Source organism: Larimichthys crocea, chromosome XVII (assembly GCF_000972845.2).
Source record: "Larimichthys crocea isolate SSNF chromosome XVII, L_crocea_2.0, whole genome shotgun sequence".
Taxonomy (NCBI): Eukaryota; Metazoa; Chordata; class Actinopteri; family Sciaenidae; genus Larimichthys; species Larimichthys crocea.
Window position 1 is genome coordinate 24,192,947 of NC_040027.1, and position 15,506 is coordinate 24,208,452.

Genomic DNA, 15,506 nt, shown 5'->3' on the forward strand with positions numbered 1-15,506 from the left:
CCCCTTCTGTTTCTTGTTGATTTCTACTTTTCTTCTTTCTCCGTTTTAATTTCCCTATCTCTGCCTGCTCTTGCCCATCAATCTTTTATCCGCCCAGCCATTTTGAAACTGCTGTGGCTTCAAACTCAATAAAAAGCTCTCGTTCTAATCTTTAATCCTCTGGTTGTTGATGGGTGTCACTGCTGAGGGAGAAAATACGGCTTTGATAGAGGAGCACTCTGCTGTTCTATGCTTTTCCTTTGTGAGGACAAAAATGTTACCATTTTCGACACTTGTCCATCAGGGTTTTATGCCCCTTCACCAACTGACTATGTTTCCCTTCCCTCACCATTGTAGTCCATCGTCCATCATTTACCGGTTATTCTGTGAGATGCGTGAAACTGACAATTACTCGCTCTGTCCCCCAGTCCTGCAGTGAATCAATATGACTTGACAGAGTGACTCATTTGCTTGTCATTTTCCCATATGCCTTTTTTGAAATATGAAACCGTGTGACACACTGTGACTTCAGTCTTGCAACCCCACCTCCACAAATGGACACCAAAGAAAAAAAAAACAACAACAACCATGGTGCTTCTTGACTCCTGCAGCTTTTAAAGCCAGCTTAGACAGACTCGGCTGCCCCTTAAAGACCTTCTTCCAGCGGAGCGGAGGGCAGACACACTTGAGAGGAAAAAGCGGGGAGAAGAAAGAGCAGCAGCATGTCTGGATGCTTGCTTACAACATCCTCCACCTTTTTCCTTTCTTTCTTCCCCAGACTACGCTTGCATCATTTGACAAGTTCCAAAAAACAATGGGGTTGTGTGTAGTTGTGACTCCACCAATCCCAGTTGATTGATATATAGTACATACATCACAAGAATGATGAAAGAAGAAAGCAAAAGCTTTTCTTCCTCCAACTACTCCAAACACTTTCATTTAAAAGCAGCTTTGTCTTCTCTGACTGATTTGCTCAGAGATTTGAAATGTAAATTCCAACAATTTTTAATATATTAATGACTGACATTGTTCAATAATAAACCACTGCTCTACACCTCCACAACCCCCCTAATCTCTTTCATCATTATCTCCTATCCTTTAAAGTTGTGGAATGTCCTTTGTTTTGGTGGTTTTGGACATGCAACACCAGTGTGAGTGCCTTCGTTAGAAACTAACACGTAGCACAGATGGAAGAAATAAAAGCAGTTATGGAAGGATGCAAAAAAGATAAAGAGTAGTTGAATAAGCATAAACCTGAGAGGGGGGGGGGGGGGCACAGGCGGCTCACACAGACTGTGAATAAGAGCCTGGACCGGGTTGATAGGAAATGAGTTGAACTGAAATAAGATGAATCAAATTTGTTCCGTCTTCTTCAAAGTCATTGTGCGATTCAGTTCATATTGTTCAGAGAGCTGAACAGAGAGAGAGAGAGAGAGAGAAAAAGGAGTAATAGAAAAAGACATTTGTACTGGCACGCCAGCAAGACAGTCAATATTTTTTGTTGTGTAATAGAAGAGAACAGAAAAGAACAGTTTCCCTAACAGATAGTGTTTCTGGAAAAAACATGTTCATTTGTTGTGCATTCTCATTTTAGCCTAAATGCAATTCATAGAAACTTTTACTTTTCGGTTTTATAAGGAAAAAAAGGAGGGAAAAGAGTGCAACTCCTCAAAATTCACATAACATAAAGAACAAATGACTGGATCTTCTGTGGACCGCATCCAGAAAAAGCTTGATGAAATACAAAACCCCCCACATCATTGCTATTGTAACCTCTGGGTAGAAGGTTCAGGTTGAAGAGAGTCTCATCAGAAGGGAAGATGATAAGAACTGTGAAAAACAACATTTTCTTTTCCTCTCACTGCCTCTTCTTTAACCGTCCCTCTATCTGTGTACGGTGACAGCCATTCTTGCCATGCCTGCATGGTAGAAAATGATTTAGTGTTGCTTTCAGCCACACACAGAGAGAGATAGAGACTCTCAGAGACTGCTCCCTTTGGGAACCGCTCAAACACAGTTAAGACAATAAGGTGGCTCTTTTCCCAGTTTCACTCCTGTGTTTTGCCTTTCGGCTATGCTGTTCTCCAAGGTAATGATTTATTTTTGACTCTTCGCATCCATAAAATGTTGAGATTTTTGAACATTTTTAAGGATCCTGGAGAGAAAACATACAACTCCTCCCAACATGAAATAGATTCTCTATTCTGACACAAAACCAGGAGTGGGCTAAAAATGGAGTTTGTATGCAGTTGGATAATGACTAGGATATGGATTTAATAAAATCAATACTGATACTGTCATATTTCCATATTATACACTGACCAACATTCAATATGCATGAGCAAAGAATGCATGGGATATAAGGATTTAGTTTTTTCCTTAAAATGATCATCTTTTCAGGTGGATTTAAACATTTAGTCTTAATGGTATCCTAATGTAAAGTGATGCATATTGATAAAATCATGATTAATCATGTACTGCCCTTCTGTGTCTTTATTGAATATGAATGACATCAAGCCAATAACCTAATAATATAAATCAAAAGTCAACATACACAGAAATGAGAACTGCTAGTGGGTTCCTCTTTGACAAATGAAAAAATTAACGGAAAAGAGAGAAAATATGTGGAGATAAAGACAATAGAGAAGTTGAGGGTGCAGCAGGTGACTCAGTCTGGATGGTTGCTCTTCACCTGGCGGCTGTGGCTCGACGCCAGGGACGCACACACAAAAAAACAAACACAAACACAGACGCACTAAAACACATAACAAAAATACACACACTCATGCATGCAAACACCAAACCCACCCCAGGTACACAGCTGACTCAGGCAACCAGGTGGAAGGGCAATGGAGGACACACACACAAGACAATGTATAACCCCGAGGCAAACCGAGCTCTCTTACCTCTCTTTCATCACTCTTGTCTTTTCCTTGTTGTGATCTGCTTCCTTTCCTTCCCTCTGCGGCGAAGGCGAACGCTGCTAGCGCTCGTTCTGTTCCTGTTTTCTTCTGCCAGCTTTTCATGACCTGAAATGGAAAAGGACAGAAAGGGGAAACAAACCATTAAAAAACTGTTTGAGTGCAATGGAGTCTGTCTACCAAAACGTCTGCACCTACAAGAAAAAATAAATAAATAAAATAGTCCATTCATAGATTTGGACCTTGTGGGACTCCAGTCATTGCCTCTAAAATTGAGTTTTCTTTCACACCAGTTTCTTACCCAGCATGTAGTAAGACTGTATGAACAAGATAGATGCGAAGATTACAAACTGATAGGCCCATGACCTAAAGAAACGTGTTCGCATGAAGGCTTAAAGTCAAGATATAGTGTTGAGCCACTAATACAGTTAAAAAATCTGAGCAATGCTGAGTGAACAACAACAACCAGTGTTGGATTTGCAGAGTAGTAAGGAGGTATGAGGTTCAAGTTAGGGTCAGGGAGCTCTGACTGGTACGAAAAATAATGACAAGAAGCGCCATAGAATGATGATTATTATGTCCCTATATGGCTGCATGATTTTTTTCATTTACAGTTTGCGCTGGCTTGTTACTGCGTCCTTTCCCCGTTTAATTCTCGCTCACGGAGACTAAGGTGACTTGTAATTGTGCTGTTCGGGGAATGATTTTATCATGGCCATACTGCTTCGTAAATCGAAAGGGTGTGTGTGTGTGTCTTACAGTGCACTGATGAAATTGCTAACAGCTGTGACAGCCGCCATCGCACACACAAACACACACTCTTTGCCTCTTTTCATTTGTAGCATACAGCTGCACAGATAAAGCACGAGGGTTAAGCAAATATTGTACAATGGCCAGGAAACAATGAACCATCCCCACCCCTCCCCTATCTCTCACACTCACTCACTCAAACTGCAGCATTACAAACTATGTGTGTGTGTGTGTGTGTGTGTGTGTGTGTGGTTGCGTGTGAAAAAATGACTGGCACTGCTTGTCCTCTTTATTACTGTGAACAGAACAGACACCCCTGCTCCCCCTCCCATTCATTTTAGCCTCTATTCTTAATGATAAACCTCCTCAGTCACACTCTCCGCTCTGTCTGTGCGCCTCCACCCGCACCCCTCTAGCCTGGTGTCGACCCTCCCCAAAACCCCAGCGAGGCAGCAACAGTGCTCCTTTGTTTGCCCACCAACTCCCATCCCCCCCCTCCTCTCTTCTTGCCCCCTCGCCCTACCCCGGACGATGCTGGTTGGCGGGGACGGAGGCATGCCTCGACAGGAACGCCGGAGGAGAGGAAGGGAGGGAATGAAGGATGGAGGGTGGGAGGGATAGGAGAAAAATATGTAGGTGGAGAGAGGAGGGGGGAGGAACTGAAAAAAAAAAAAAAGAGAGAAGGGGTCTTACAGTGATTTCTCAGCCATTCTTTCTGTCCTTTCTTTCATTCCTGCACTTTTCTGTCCATTCAGCATTACATGAGAGAGGCTTCTCAGAGTGTGTTTTTGGGGAGGAGGTTGGTGGGTTTGAAGGGACTACACCCTCATTGACCCTCCCTAAAAAAAAAAAAAAAAAACTCAAGTTGAAGAAGGAAGAAAGTTGTTTGCAGAGGTCTATTTCTGGTTTGAAGTAGGGAGCTAATTTTAAACACCAAAGTAAAGATGGAGAAGAGAGAAAAAAAACACTCTGGATTTTTTTTTTTTTAATTTCTGCTCTGAAAGAAACACTTAAAAAAACAGCTGTATTTCTTTGGCTTTCACATTTTACATTGGCCCAAAAATAATGTGCGTGATATTCCAACAGGCGATTTGCAAAAAATAGCCTTTAAGTACACAACTTGTAATTTCTCATTTATGCAAAGAAAATACTGGACCTGCCCACTGAGGTTAGTCAAAACATAATTTTAGCCGTTTCGTTCTGGTACCACTGCTAGCGCGGCAAACCCAGTTCCCTAATAGCATAAATACTGCTCTTGTAATGGTGCCTGGGGCATGTCTCATTTGGAAGTGAGGGAGACAGCACAGTAGAGCAGTGCCTTTCCCCCTTAGCCAAAAACACACATGTGCACACACACACACACACACACACACACACACACACACACACACAGACGTCGTGGCAGCTCCGAGGCAATCAGATCATTAACCCCAACTAATCTACAAACATTATGTTTATAGAAAAAGCCGGTCCAGCTTAGGCACCCGCAAAGCCAAGCCATGCTAATTCATTCCGAGTATGTGTGTGTGTGTGTGTGTGTGATATGGTGTATTTATGAGCTATGACGGCATGTGTGTGTCAGCGGTGTTGTGTGTGTCATGTCTCTCAGTATGCATGTGTGTACACTTGCGTGTCTTGGCTGCCTCTGTCTACAGTGTCTGCTGTGACAGACACAGAGAGAACATGACACAGACAGCGAAAGTGTGTGTGAATGTGTGTGAATGTGTGTGTGTGTAGTGTAACTGCCAGTGATGCAGTACACAGCCTTGATCTAGACTTCTGCCTCTCTCGGACACCCCGCTGTGCCTGCTTCATCAATCAATAGACAGATGAAGACAGACTCCTGCCGCGCTATGAGGAAGGACGGTAGCTTGTGTGCGTGACAGAGAGTGTGTGTGTGTGTGTGTGTGTGTGTGTGTGTGTGTGTGTGCATGTAAAAGAAGCTAGAATGCCCTCAGGGAAAACGTGGCAGACATGATGCAAACCTTCAAGGCTTCCTGCCCACACAGAGATTATCTGTACCAGATTTGCTTTCTTGTACCACCAGACTCTATTTGATAGATGATTTGCATAGACTGATATATTTGCCAGTGTATTAACCCTAACCTCCTACAACCTCTTCCACGCCTGAAAAAGAAGTAACAAAGAAAAAACATTGGAGCTCTTTTCTGTTTCTGTGTCAGCAAATTACAATTAAATTCCAGCATTTTCTCACCTTTCAAGGGAGTCTGGGTTGTGGGAAGTGGTGCGACTAATTTTGGAAGTGTTTGATATCCGCCAAAAATCACACTGAGATTGAAAGTGCTTCGAGAACTGCAACTATTCTCCCTCTTCTATAATGTAATGCCGGGATTAAAAAGAAAAAAAAAAAAGCACCAGAGAACACATTTTCATTGGTCAGATGAGGCTTTCACCTCAAATCCAAGAAAACACAATTATAAACTGTAATTACTTGCTCCTTCACACCCAACACACACAAACCTCCACTGATGTGTCTATCTACATGCTTTAAAACTCTGGCTAACCAAAAAACATCTCATGGGCTTATTCAAGAATATTTATGAAAATGGTTTTAATATACCTTCAGGCACAGTCAAATGAAGTGGAAAATACTTAGGAGCTAAAAAAAAACATTTCACAAGCAGGCAAGGCAGATCAAGTGAACTTCTCATATTTCTATTGTTTGAAATATTTTTTATGTCAGTTAAAAAGTTTGTGAGACTGAAAACAGAGCTGTGAGAAACACCTTCAACTGTCACTCATAAGAGCATGTGAAGGCTAAAATGATCAAAAATAGCTCGCTGGGTGTCATGAAGACTCATCTACCTGGTGTATTTACTCATCTGCAAAGTAGTGATGTATGCCCTTGAAGCGTGTGCATTATAAGCAACTGTATATTGTCACAAGGGAATGTGATACGATTAGTCATTGCAGTGTACCTTTCTGAGTCAGAATTAGCAGCAAGTTTGACTTGAGAAATGCTGAGACTAGAAAAGTATAATGTTCCCATAGGTCATAATATGATTCAGGACACCCAAACTTGAACACTTCTGTTTGATTTTTTGCTAAACTTTTCAGAAATACAATTGAGATGCAGAGATGTAGGGTTGTCCACAGAAACTACAGATTGTACTACAGAAACATATCATTTTAAAACATTTGATGACATACAGCAGTAATTTCTACAAGTAGTTATCATTAAGGAAAAAATCTTAATTATACTTCAAGCCTGATTTTGATTAAAAAAATAAATAAATAAAAATAAAAAAGGTCCCCAAAGTGCAGTCAAATCAAGACCGTAAATCAATTTCACGATTTCTAGCGGAGTAATTAAAACTGAAATTCTCAACATTATTGTGCAGAAATACTAAGAAGGATTTGGGTTTATTTTGTTACTGGGAAGAAGGAATGTGTGTCATTTCCTGCTGTTCCAAATGGCCAAGTGACTTGAATGCAAAGCCACAGAAGCCATTTCTCCCACAGCGCCTAAATCCTACAGAACTGTTATCAGTCACTGGGAGGTTCTGCTTCTTCAGTATGCAGCGAGACCGTTTTGTTTGTTTTCAATGTAACTTGTGATATTTGGCCAATGCTCAGTGCCCTCTTTGTTAACCATTGTGTTGAGATGAATGAATCTTTCTTTCGAATTTCATACAGAGATGCACTGTGTGAAACCATAGAAACACCTTTGAGACCATTAAACAATATTACAGGCCATGCAGACACCAGAAATAGGCCACTGCATATAATTTAATATAAAGCAAGTATTAACTCTTAATACAAGGTAAATTCCACTTTACTGTCACGCTTTATATCATTGATCTGATTTCAAGTGTTATTTAGCTATCCAGAGTTACAAATATTCTAATTTACTTTCTTCATTTAGTGGCATCCTGCATGTTTCCAGAACAGCTTTCACATGTGAAGTACATTAGTGACAGCTATGTGAGACTGGGGAACAAACAATGCCATGGCGTCTCATTGTTCACATTACAAAACAAAAAAAGAAAGAAAAAAAAAAAGAAGCAGTTTGATGGATTTCTTGCGCTAGCGACCGTAGATTAGCAGAGATGCAAACTGTGGCTTTAAAGCATTCGGGTTTATTGAGCATTGCTTCCTCTTCGGTGATTGATTCTTCTCTGCATGACTGCTGAACATCAGTGCAAAATGGCAGAGCTCTTGTTTTCATTTCGAGCAAGTCATAACAAAACTGTTGGTTTACTCATAGCTAAAATCTGTCTGATAATGTTCAGAGAATACCCCCATACTACGTCACATATATGCCATGCAAAGTCATTTATAGAAATGCAAAAAATACATAATGTACCTATATAATGGGCAGAGAAATGTGATGCAGTAGCTGTTTTTCAAATAGTTCTTTTATTTATTTATTTATTTATTTTAATTTAATTACGAAACTACCAAACTTCTGCATGCAGTTCAAAGGAGGTATTAAGTCTAAACCCTAAAATTAAGTTAATGTAAAAAGAAAAAGTCCAGACATGAAATCCTGTGTCAGTTCCTAACCCGAGATGCCCTGATTGCATAGACATATTGTGTGATTTGACATTGTACCGACGCCTGACGCCCGGACAAAGGAGCCAGTGCAGGCCTCGAGGGGGCAGATGACAAACACTCCTAAACCATGGCCAGACATAATCCCCCCACCTCCCGCCAAACCCCACAACAAACGCACAGCGGAGGGGGACTTATTCAGAGCATATTAGGGAGGTGAAGGAGGCCAGGCACTGAGGGACTCTCCCCACTTGGCTGTCCTAATCATCTGAGACAACCCCTCCAGAGGCAGACCACCGCCCCAATCCCCTACCCCCCTTCAAACCCCACTCCACTCCCTAACGTATGACCCAGACACATCCAGAAATGTTTACAAGGGCAGGCGGCCATGAAGTGGGGAAGCTGACAAAAATGAACAGCCCCGGGAGCTGTAGTTTAATTGTCCATCTTCTTGGTCCAAATTAAACAAGCTCGAGCGCATTCAAGTATCCATACAGACACACACCCCTCCCGTCACCACCATCCCACTTTTAACAGACTGGCACGTTCCATAGAGCATGCCATTGATGCAGAGTGATGAGCGAGGCCCCATTGTCTCGTTATATTGTCTTCAATTAGGCAGGAGATGATGGGAGACAATGAGAAGAGCATTTGTAATCATGAGCCTCCCAAACTCATGCTGGGAAACAGAACTTCATTATGCCCAATGGTCCCTTATCGACCATAAAACCCAAAATATGTGGGGTTCATCCTTAGGAAGTTTTCAAGCATAAATGGCTCGGAAAGAAGTGAGTCACCAGGAAATACTGTAGGGGGTTCTGAAACTGAAGACATCAGATATGTGGAGAAGCAAATCTTTTATCTCCACTGCAAGTGAACAGCAGGTTTTAACCTGAGCAATCGCATTCATCCTCTCATTACGTCTCCTGTGCACTTACCTGAACTTTAGCAAGTTTACCACCACAGTACTTAAAGATTTAAAAGAGGGTTTCAGTTCGGATGGAATTAGAAAAACAAAAATCACCGATAATACTTTAAGAAGAACAAGAACCTCTGCTTTTCTGAGCTCGTTTTTCCAGGGATGAATTTACACATATTAAGTGTAGCCATGATGTCTTTTCATCTTCACCACATAAAATGTTGTAGAAGCTTAGCTCTGAGAACAGAAGCTCTGGCAGCGGCTGGTGTCAGCTCAGAGCCATCTGTAGAAATTAGACTTCTTTAAGAAAGAGAAAGAAAAACTCGAGAGAGCATTATCTGCATTTACCTGGAGAGCGTTCAGCTGAGAAATGACTCTAACCCGACATCTTGCCGGCTTTGTAGCTCACCCGTCATTTAAATCACGTTCCACCGTGGCTGTTAGGCTTTGATAGAACCATCCGACCGGACAAATACAGCTTTCATAAAATTGTGCAAATGATTTCTTTCAACTGGGATCGTGGCGGTATTGTTCCCCCATCCCTGACCCCCCCACCACCACCCCATCTTTCCTCTCTCCTCACGGCACAAAGAGCTAATCTGAGACGAACACTCGCACCAGCTCTGACACATTGTCAAACCTAAACCAGGGTGATTTTATTTTCTTTAAATCATGTAAGTGAAGCATGAGGTAAAAGCCACCATCCATGGAGGACAACAGAGGGGTTAGAGAAATAGCTGCGTATTTTCTCCCCATACACGCTGCAGGGATTATATATTATGCTCCCTTTTACCAATCTATCCCTTCAGCTGTTCTTCCACATGTACAGTATCAGAGAGGGACCAGATACATGCAGAAATGTTTGGATTTTCCCATTTGCAGATGCAATCAGTCTGCAATGGGTGCCAGTAGGGGGGATATACGTCAAGGCGAGCAGCCCTGGGGCCGAACAACCTTTCCTGCAAGGCCCCGCTCCCTTATCTGATTCCAGCAGACGGGCCGAAATGATGGCCATGCCAGCCAGTGCCTTTGATTTTTTAAGTATATCCCTCTGCTTTCACACTGCTTTATTGATCGCCGACAGACCTCATTGTGCTCCCTTGCTAAAAGAGCGCTTCGAGAATGCTCTATTTGTAATGTGATCACTCAGATGAGGATGGCAGAGAGGTGGACAGACACTAATCCCCCCCACCCCACAAAGTCCCCAGCATCGTCTATGGTGATTCTTGTGGATCGCCCCTGTCAAGTTTCTCATCGCCTGAGGCGGAGAGGACTCCTCTCTCTTTTCCCTGACGTTTTTTTCTTCTCTTAAATGGGGAGGGGTCAGGTTATAATCCACACTTAAGCGTCACTTTTTATGTAGAACAATAGCTAAGGCTGGTTGTGTAGAGTGGTAGTCAGATTTGAAGACAACCACATTTAACATCCACCAACAAACAAGCACTTGTTTCACCCGTTTACAATAGGGTTAAATGAAATTAAACAAGCGGTCTGGTTGATGCTTACTGTGTTTCTACAGCAGCATTGATTTTCAGTCCATTCATAATTGTTTTTGACCACAGGCCAAATGTAAAATGTGCCCATCGACCTCTGTGAACATGACACATTCCTCTGTATGGAGCAGCACAATGCAACAGTACAGAGTAAGGAGCATCTGCCTCATCATTTCACCCAGATGGCAGCAAAAAGTATGTAAATTGGTTCATTAACCTTACAGTGCTTTAACCAGTGGGCCATGCAGAGGGCTCGTTCCATCCGGGTTTTCTTGAATTTTATTAACACCCATTAATGACACTGGGAAACTTTCGCTAATGGCCTGAGGTGGTTCGCTGTGGAGTTATCAAACACTATAGTAATTATACATGACATCCCTCTGATTAACACTCCTGTGATTATTGCACCATGTCAGATCATCTTTTTTCCCCCAGATTTAAAGACATCAATTTTCTTGGTGAGGAAATATTTCAGAGGAAGGAGAAAGAAAAAAAAAAAACACTCCCCCACCCCAACAAGCAGACTCGGATCTTTAACCCCTGACAATAGAATAGCATGAAGAAAAAGAGTCTAGGGGGGGTGAAAATGTGAAAAGGATTTGTTTTTTCATACGCCGTTTCCCCCCAGTGCTTGCAGAGTGTGTGAAAAATTAGCTCGCTGTGTGTGAGCTGCTAGCAGTGAGGGCTTGCACCTGGAGCAGGAAGGAGCATGCTAAGGGTCAAGGGTCACCTCGCGGGCTAAACCCGATTGGAGTTCTCCCTCTTCCTGGGAAGGCTAGACGACCCCTGCGGCTGCATCGCACAACATGGGCCTTTCATAGACCCCTTCCTTCCCTTTTTTCCTCCTCTCCTTCATCTCTCGTTCACCTCTCTTTTCTCCTTTGGAAAGGCACAGTAATCCATAATCCACTCAACTATCAGCGGCTCAATTATCCCTCCCGTTCGCCCATTTTCTCCCCTCGGATGCAGATTCAAAAACAATTAACCTCTTCACGGCTGGGGACTTTTCCCAGGGAAGGGCATGGTGGTAATTGAATGACTTCGCCATTTACATTCCTGACCATGACTTCACTCCTTCACGCATAAATCTGGTTACCGAAAATCCTAATCGGTGGCTTTGTGATTGTCCAATGTCATTATCACGGATGTTGTATTAGTATTTTACTTCAAGTGGGATTGAACAGGACAATTTGGTAATGTTTACATAACACCTTTCTGAACCACTTAAACCTCAATAGATTTACATCATTTGTACTCAAACATATTGACCGATTAGTGATTTGGAAAAGGATGCCTTCACAGAACCTTAAAAAATAATTAGTCTGATGTCAGACTCACTAGACAATGCTATCCTGTAAACTGGTACAACTGGACTATTTCACACCAAGTGTCTATAAGCTATGGCGCATCCCCCCACATCCTCAGCCTTCAATAAAATGTTCTCTTCTCCCCCTTCGTTATGGAGGGGCCTCCTATTCATCTCCAGGTAGAAAGCCTCAAAGTGTAGGAGGGAAGAACAGCTTGTTGCACCCATTGAGCTTTTTATTACTTCCCCCTTCAAAGGGTGGTGGCAGAGGAAGAGACATCCTCAATCTCCTTGATGCCACGATACACAGAGTCAGCTTTCCGAAAACACACAAAAACAAGCGGCAGGATTTCGGCTGAAGCTCTGTGCAAATTTTACCAACGCTTGTTCTTCAAAACATAATATCTGAGAAGATTACATGGTTGGCCCATTCCAGCTGTTCCAGCTGTTCGGGGATAATCTCCTAACAAACAAGTTTATCAAAAAAAAAACAGGGTGAGTTGAGAAAAACAACTACGCAATGAACTTATTAAGCTTATACAACTAGACACAGAAAAAAACATTGCATAGGCTATAACTCTAGTAGTTCTGATTTGTGTTGTCAAGCAAAGATGAACAAAGACCAGCCATTTTCCATAAAGCAAGCTAGCTTATTGGTCTAGCTAAGCCAGCCAAATGATGTAATCCCTAACCAACACACATCGAGAAAACAAAAACATGCTCCCCTCAAATGGAAGACGCTCTTGAAGATTTTTTTTTTTTTGTCACAAATATCAGATTACTTTACCAACTCCCACTTCTAATTAGTGTTTTGTATTTCTTTTTGCTCAACTTCAGAAGCCACCTCGGCTTAACTCAAAGACACCCACCGTCAGAATCAAGGTGTGATAGACAGCGTCTCATTTACAGCCCCCAGTACAGTAACAATGTAGGAAGTAGGAATTGAATTTCATATTTATTTTTGAAGGCTCAAAAGATTTGTCTCCTGTTCATTAATAATGGAACAGCATTGTTCATTATTGACTCTAGTCCTTTTGAATTGCAAGATCAAGACTCAGGTTTAACGTCATCAAAAAAATCAAAAAAGAAAAAAAAAAGAAAACTTAAAACCAGGAAATCATTAAGCTTCAGAGTCTCTTGTGTACAGTACAGATAAATTCTAAACAGTGATCTAGTATAATTAATGTAACATTTTAAAAACAGAGCCAAGTAGCACGGCACATAAACGATTTGAACAAAACAGAAAAATTAAATAAAAAGACACCATGCCATACCTATATTCTTGCAGATGCGTGCCAACAGCAAAGCTGAAATCTCACTCTGTCTCTCTCTCTCTCTCTCTCTCACACACACACACACACACACACACACACACACACAGAAGAAGTCTTTGATGTTTTCTCATGAGTGTGTGTATTGCAGCTGTGTGAGTCACTTCATCCAAGATCCATATAGGCTACACAGTGGCAGCAGCAGTAGCGATGAAACTACATCCCTTTACCACACAAACACACACACACACACACACACACACTACAGACTCTCAAACAACATTGCGTGTCTTGATTGCGGATGGAGAAAGGGCAAAGAGGCAGAGGCACCGTGAGGGCCAGTCAGGACAGCATGAGGATAAAAAAGAGAAGAAGAAGAAGAAGAAAACCTAAAACAACTGGTTGTGCTCTAGACAGACTGGAACTTCTCTTGATCATTATGTCTAGTGTTCAGGTGTCTGGGCTCGGGCCGACTGTAGGCGGTAGTTAGGTTGAGGGTGGTGGGAAGATTGAGGGGGGTGAGTGTAGATAACACAGCAGTCAGACAAAGAGGGAATAAGAGGGCTGCCTACATACCACCAGCATCAAGGAAGGGAGGGAGGGAGGCAAGGGAGGGAGGCAAGCGAGAAGAAAAAAGGAGGTTTATAAAATTTTGATTAGACGATTCTTCGCCGAAGTGACTTTCTGTATCGTTTGCTTTTCTTTTTTCCTTTTTTTTTTTTTTTCAGTACCCCTCCCTTCTCACTCCTCCATAGCGCCGCCTCAGAGAATGGAGCAGACAGATTTTATAGGTCCTAATTAAAGCCATCTGAAGTCTTTCAAAACATCAAATGGCCCTGGTCCCTTGCTCTTTCCCTCTGATTGTGCAGAAATCACGGAAAATCAGAGAGCACCCAATTTTTGCTCCCACTCCCAAAATGTACATACGTTTTACCCCCTTCATCCCTCCTTACGCTGACCCCTGCCCCCTAATTCCCAATCAATAAAAGGGTTCAGTGGATGACATGACTTCATGGAGTGTCTGTCAAATTCACTGGAATTTGTCATAAATGCTTATTTGGTGGAGCAACTAATTTCTGAGGGGGGAAAAAAAGGCATTTCAGTTGAACTCTGTCTCAGTGCGTAGCTGAGGACACTTTTTTTGTCATATTCTGAATTGGAAATGTCACATAAGGTTATTGAAGATCCACCCTAATCCTGCCTGGTGGGTTGAAGTGAAGTGCAGCCCTGTTTTAGTGCGCTTCAAGTACTCCATTTTTCTCTCTCTCTCGCTCTTGCCCCCACCCCCTAATTGTCCTCATTGAGCCGTGTGGACCGGTTGCACAGCCTGACTGGGGTCAGCAGGTTTACCGTGCGGTTTTTATCTATATTTCATGCTATGGCGCTGCGCGCAGACAGCCACACATCCACAATGAGGAGATTTAAAGAGAACTCCCAAAGAATGTCAACAGGGCAAAATGAACTTAGAGATCTCACAAGCATCAAGTCACATTTGTTTAGATATGAAAGACTATAAAGCGCGTTTGAATGTTTAATTCTCCGTTGATTGTAAACAAAAAGAACAGAAAGCAAACGGCGCAAAAGTGACAATATGCAGTCAGAAATTTAAACTGAAGTCGTGCGCATATACACTATAAATATGAGCACTACTTTCTGTAATGGTAGAAATAAATTAAGAAGAAGGAAAAAATAAAACATCGCCTTACTCACGATTCATTTCAATAACTTCTGGGCGTTATTGTCTCGCCCCTGCGCCTCTCCGGTGGTTTGGAGACGGGGGAAAAAAGTCTCTTCCTCCGCCGATGCAGGGTCATTCTCATGGACAGGATGGTCAGCTTTCATCAGATGGTGATAAAGTTTGCTTAAGATAACGCCTGGTTAATTCTGACGAAGACAGTGGACGTCCGATTCCGCCGGTGTCAGGTCTTCAGTGATGCCCGCACTCGCCGGGATTGAGCGTTGAGAGGAGAGGGAGCGCACAGAAAGGCATGTCATGTGAGCCGGGTAGAGGTTCGCCATTGGCCAGCCGGGGATAAGTATGATAAGGCTGCTCTGTGCGCCATTGGCCCAGGACGGGAGCGGAGGCGCCTCCTCACTTGGCTGTGCGCAAGAATGTGCGGCTCACTGTTCATAATTTTCAGCAGTCTGAAGGGGAGGGGGCGGGGGGAGAGTAACAAATTGTTCCAAAGATCGTTTTTTTTTTGTGTCATGGACGCACAGAATTACGCGCAGGGCTACTAAGAAAAAAACATTTTGTTTCCTCTTCATAAAAACAGGGAGCTGAATGAAAATATCTGGTGAGTCTACACTCAACTTTTGGGAAGCAACTTGAAGATGTTGACACTTTATGTG

At 42.5% G+C, this 15,506-nt stretch overlaps 1 long non-coding RNA gene across 1 annotated transcript in view; it reads right to left on the bottom strand.

Moving 5' to 3' along the window:
- LOC109137923 (uncharacterized) overlaps positions 1-15,187 on the bottom strand; it is a 29,852-nt gene extending 14,665 nt beyond the window's left edge. Inside the window, exons 1-2 of the long non-coding RNA XR_003464064.1 lie at positions 14,865-15,187; positions 2,886-3,008 (exon numbers count right to left, since the gene is read on the bottom strand). This is a non-coding gene — a long non-coding RNA (uncharacterized LOC109137923). The remainder of the gene's footprint in view (positions 1-2,885; positions 3,009-14,864) is intronic.
- Positions 15,188-15,506: the final 319 nt, after the last annotated feature.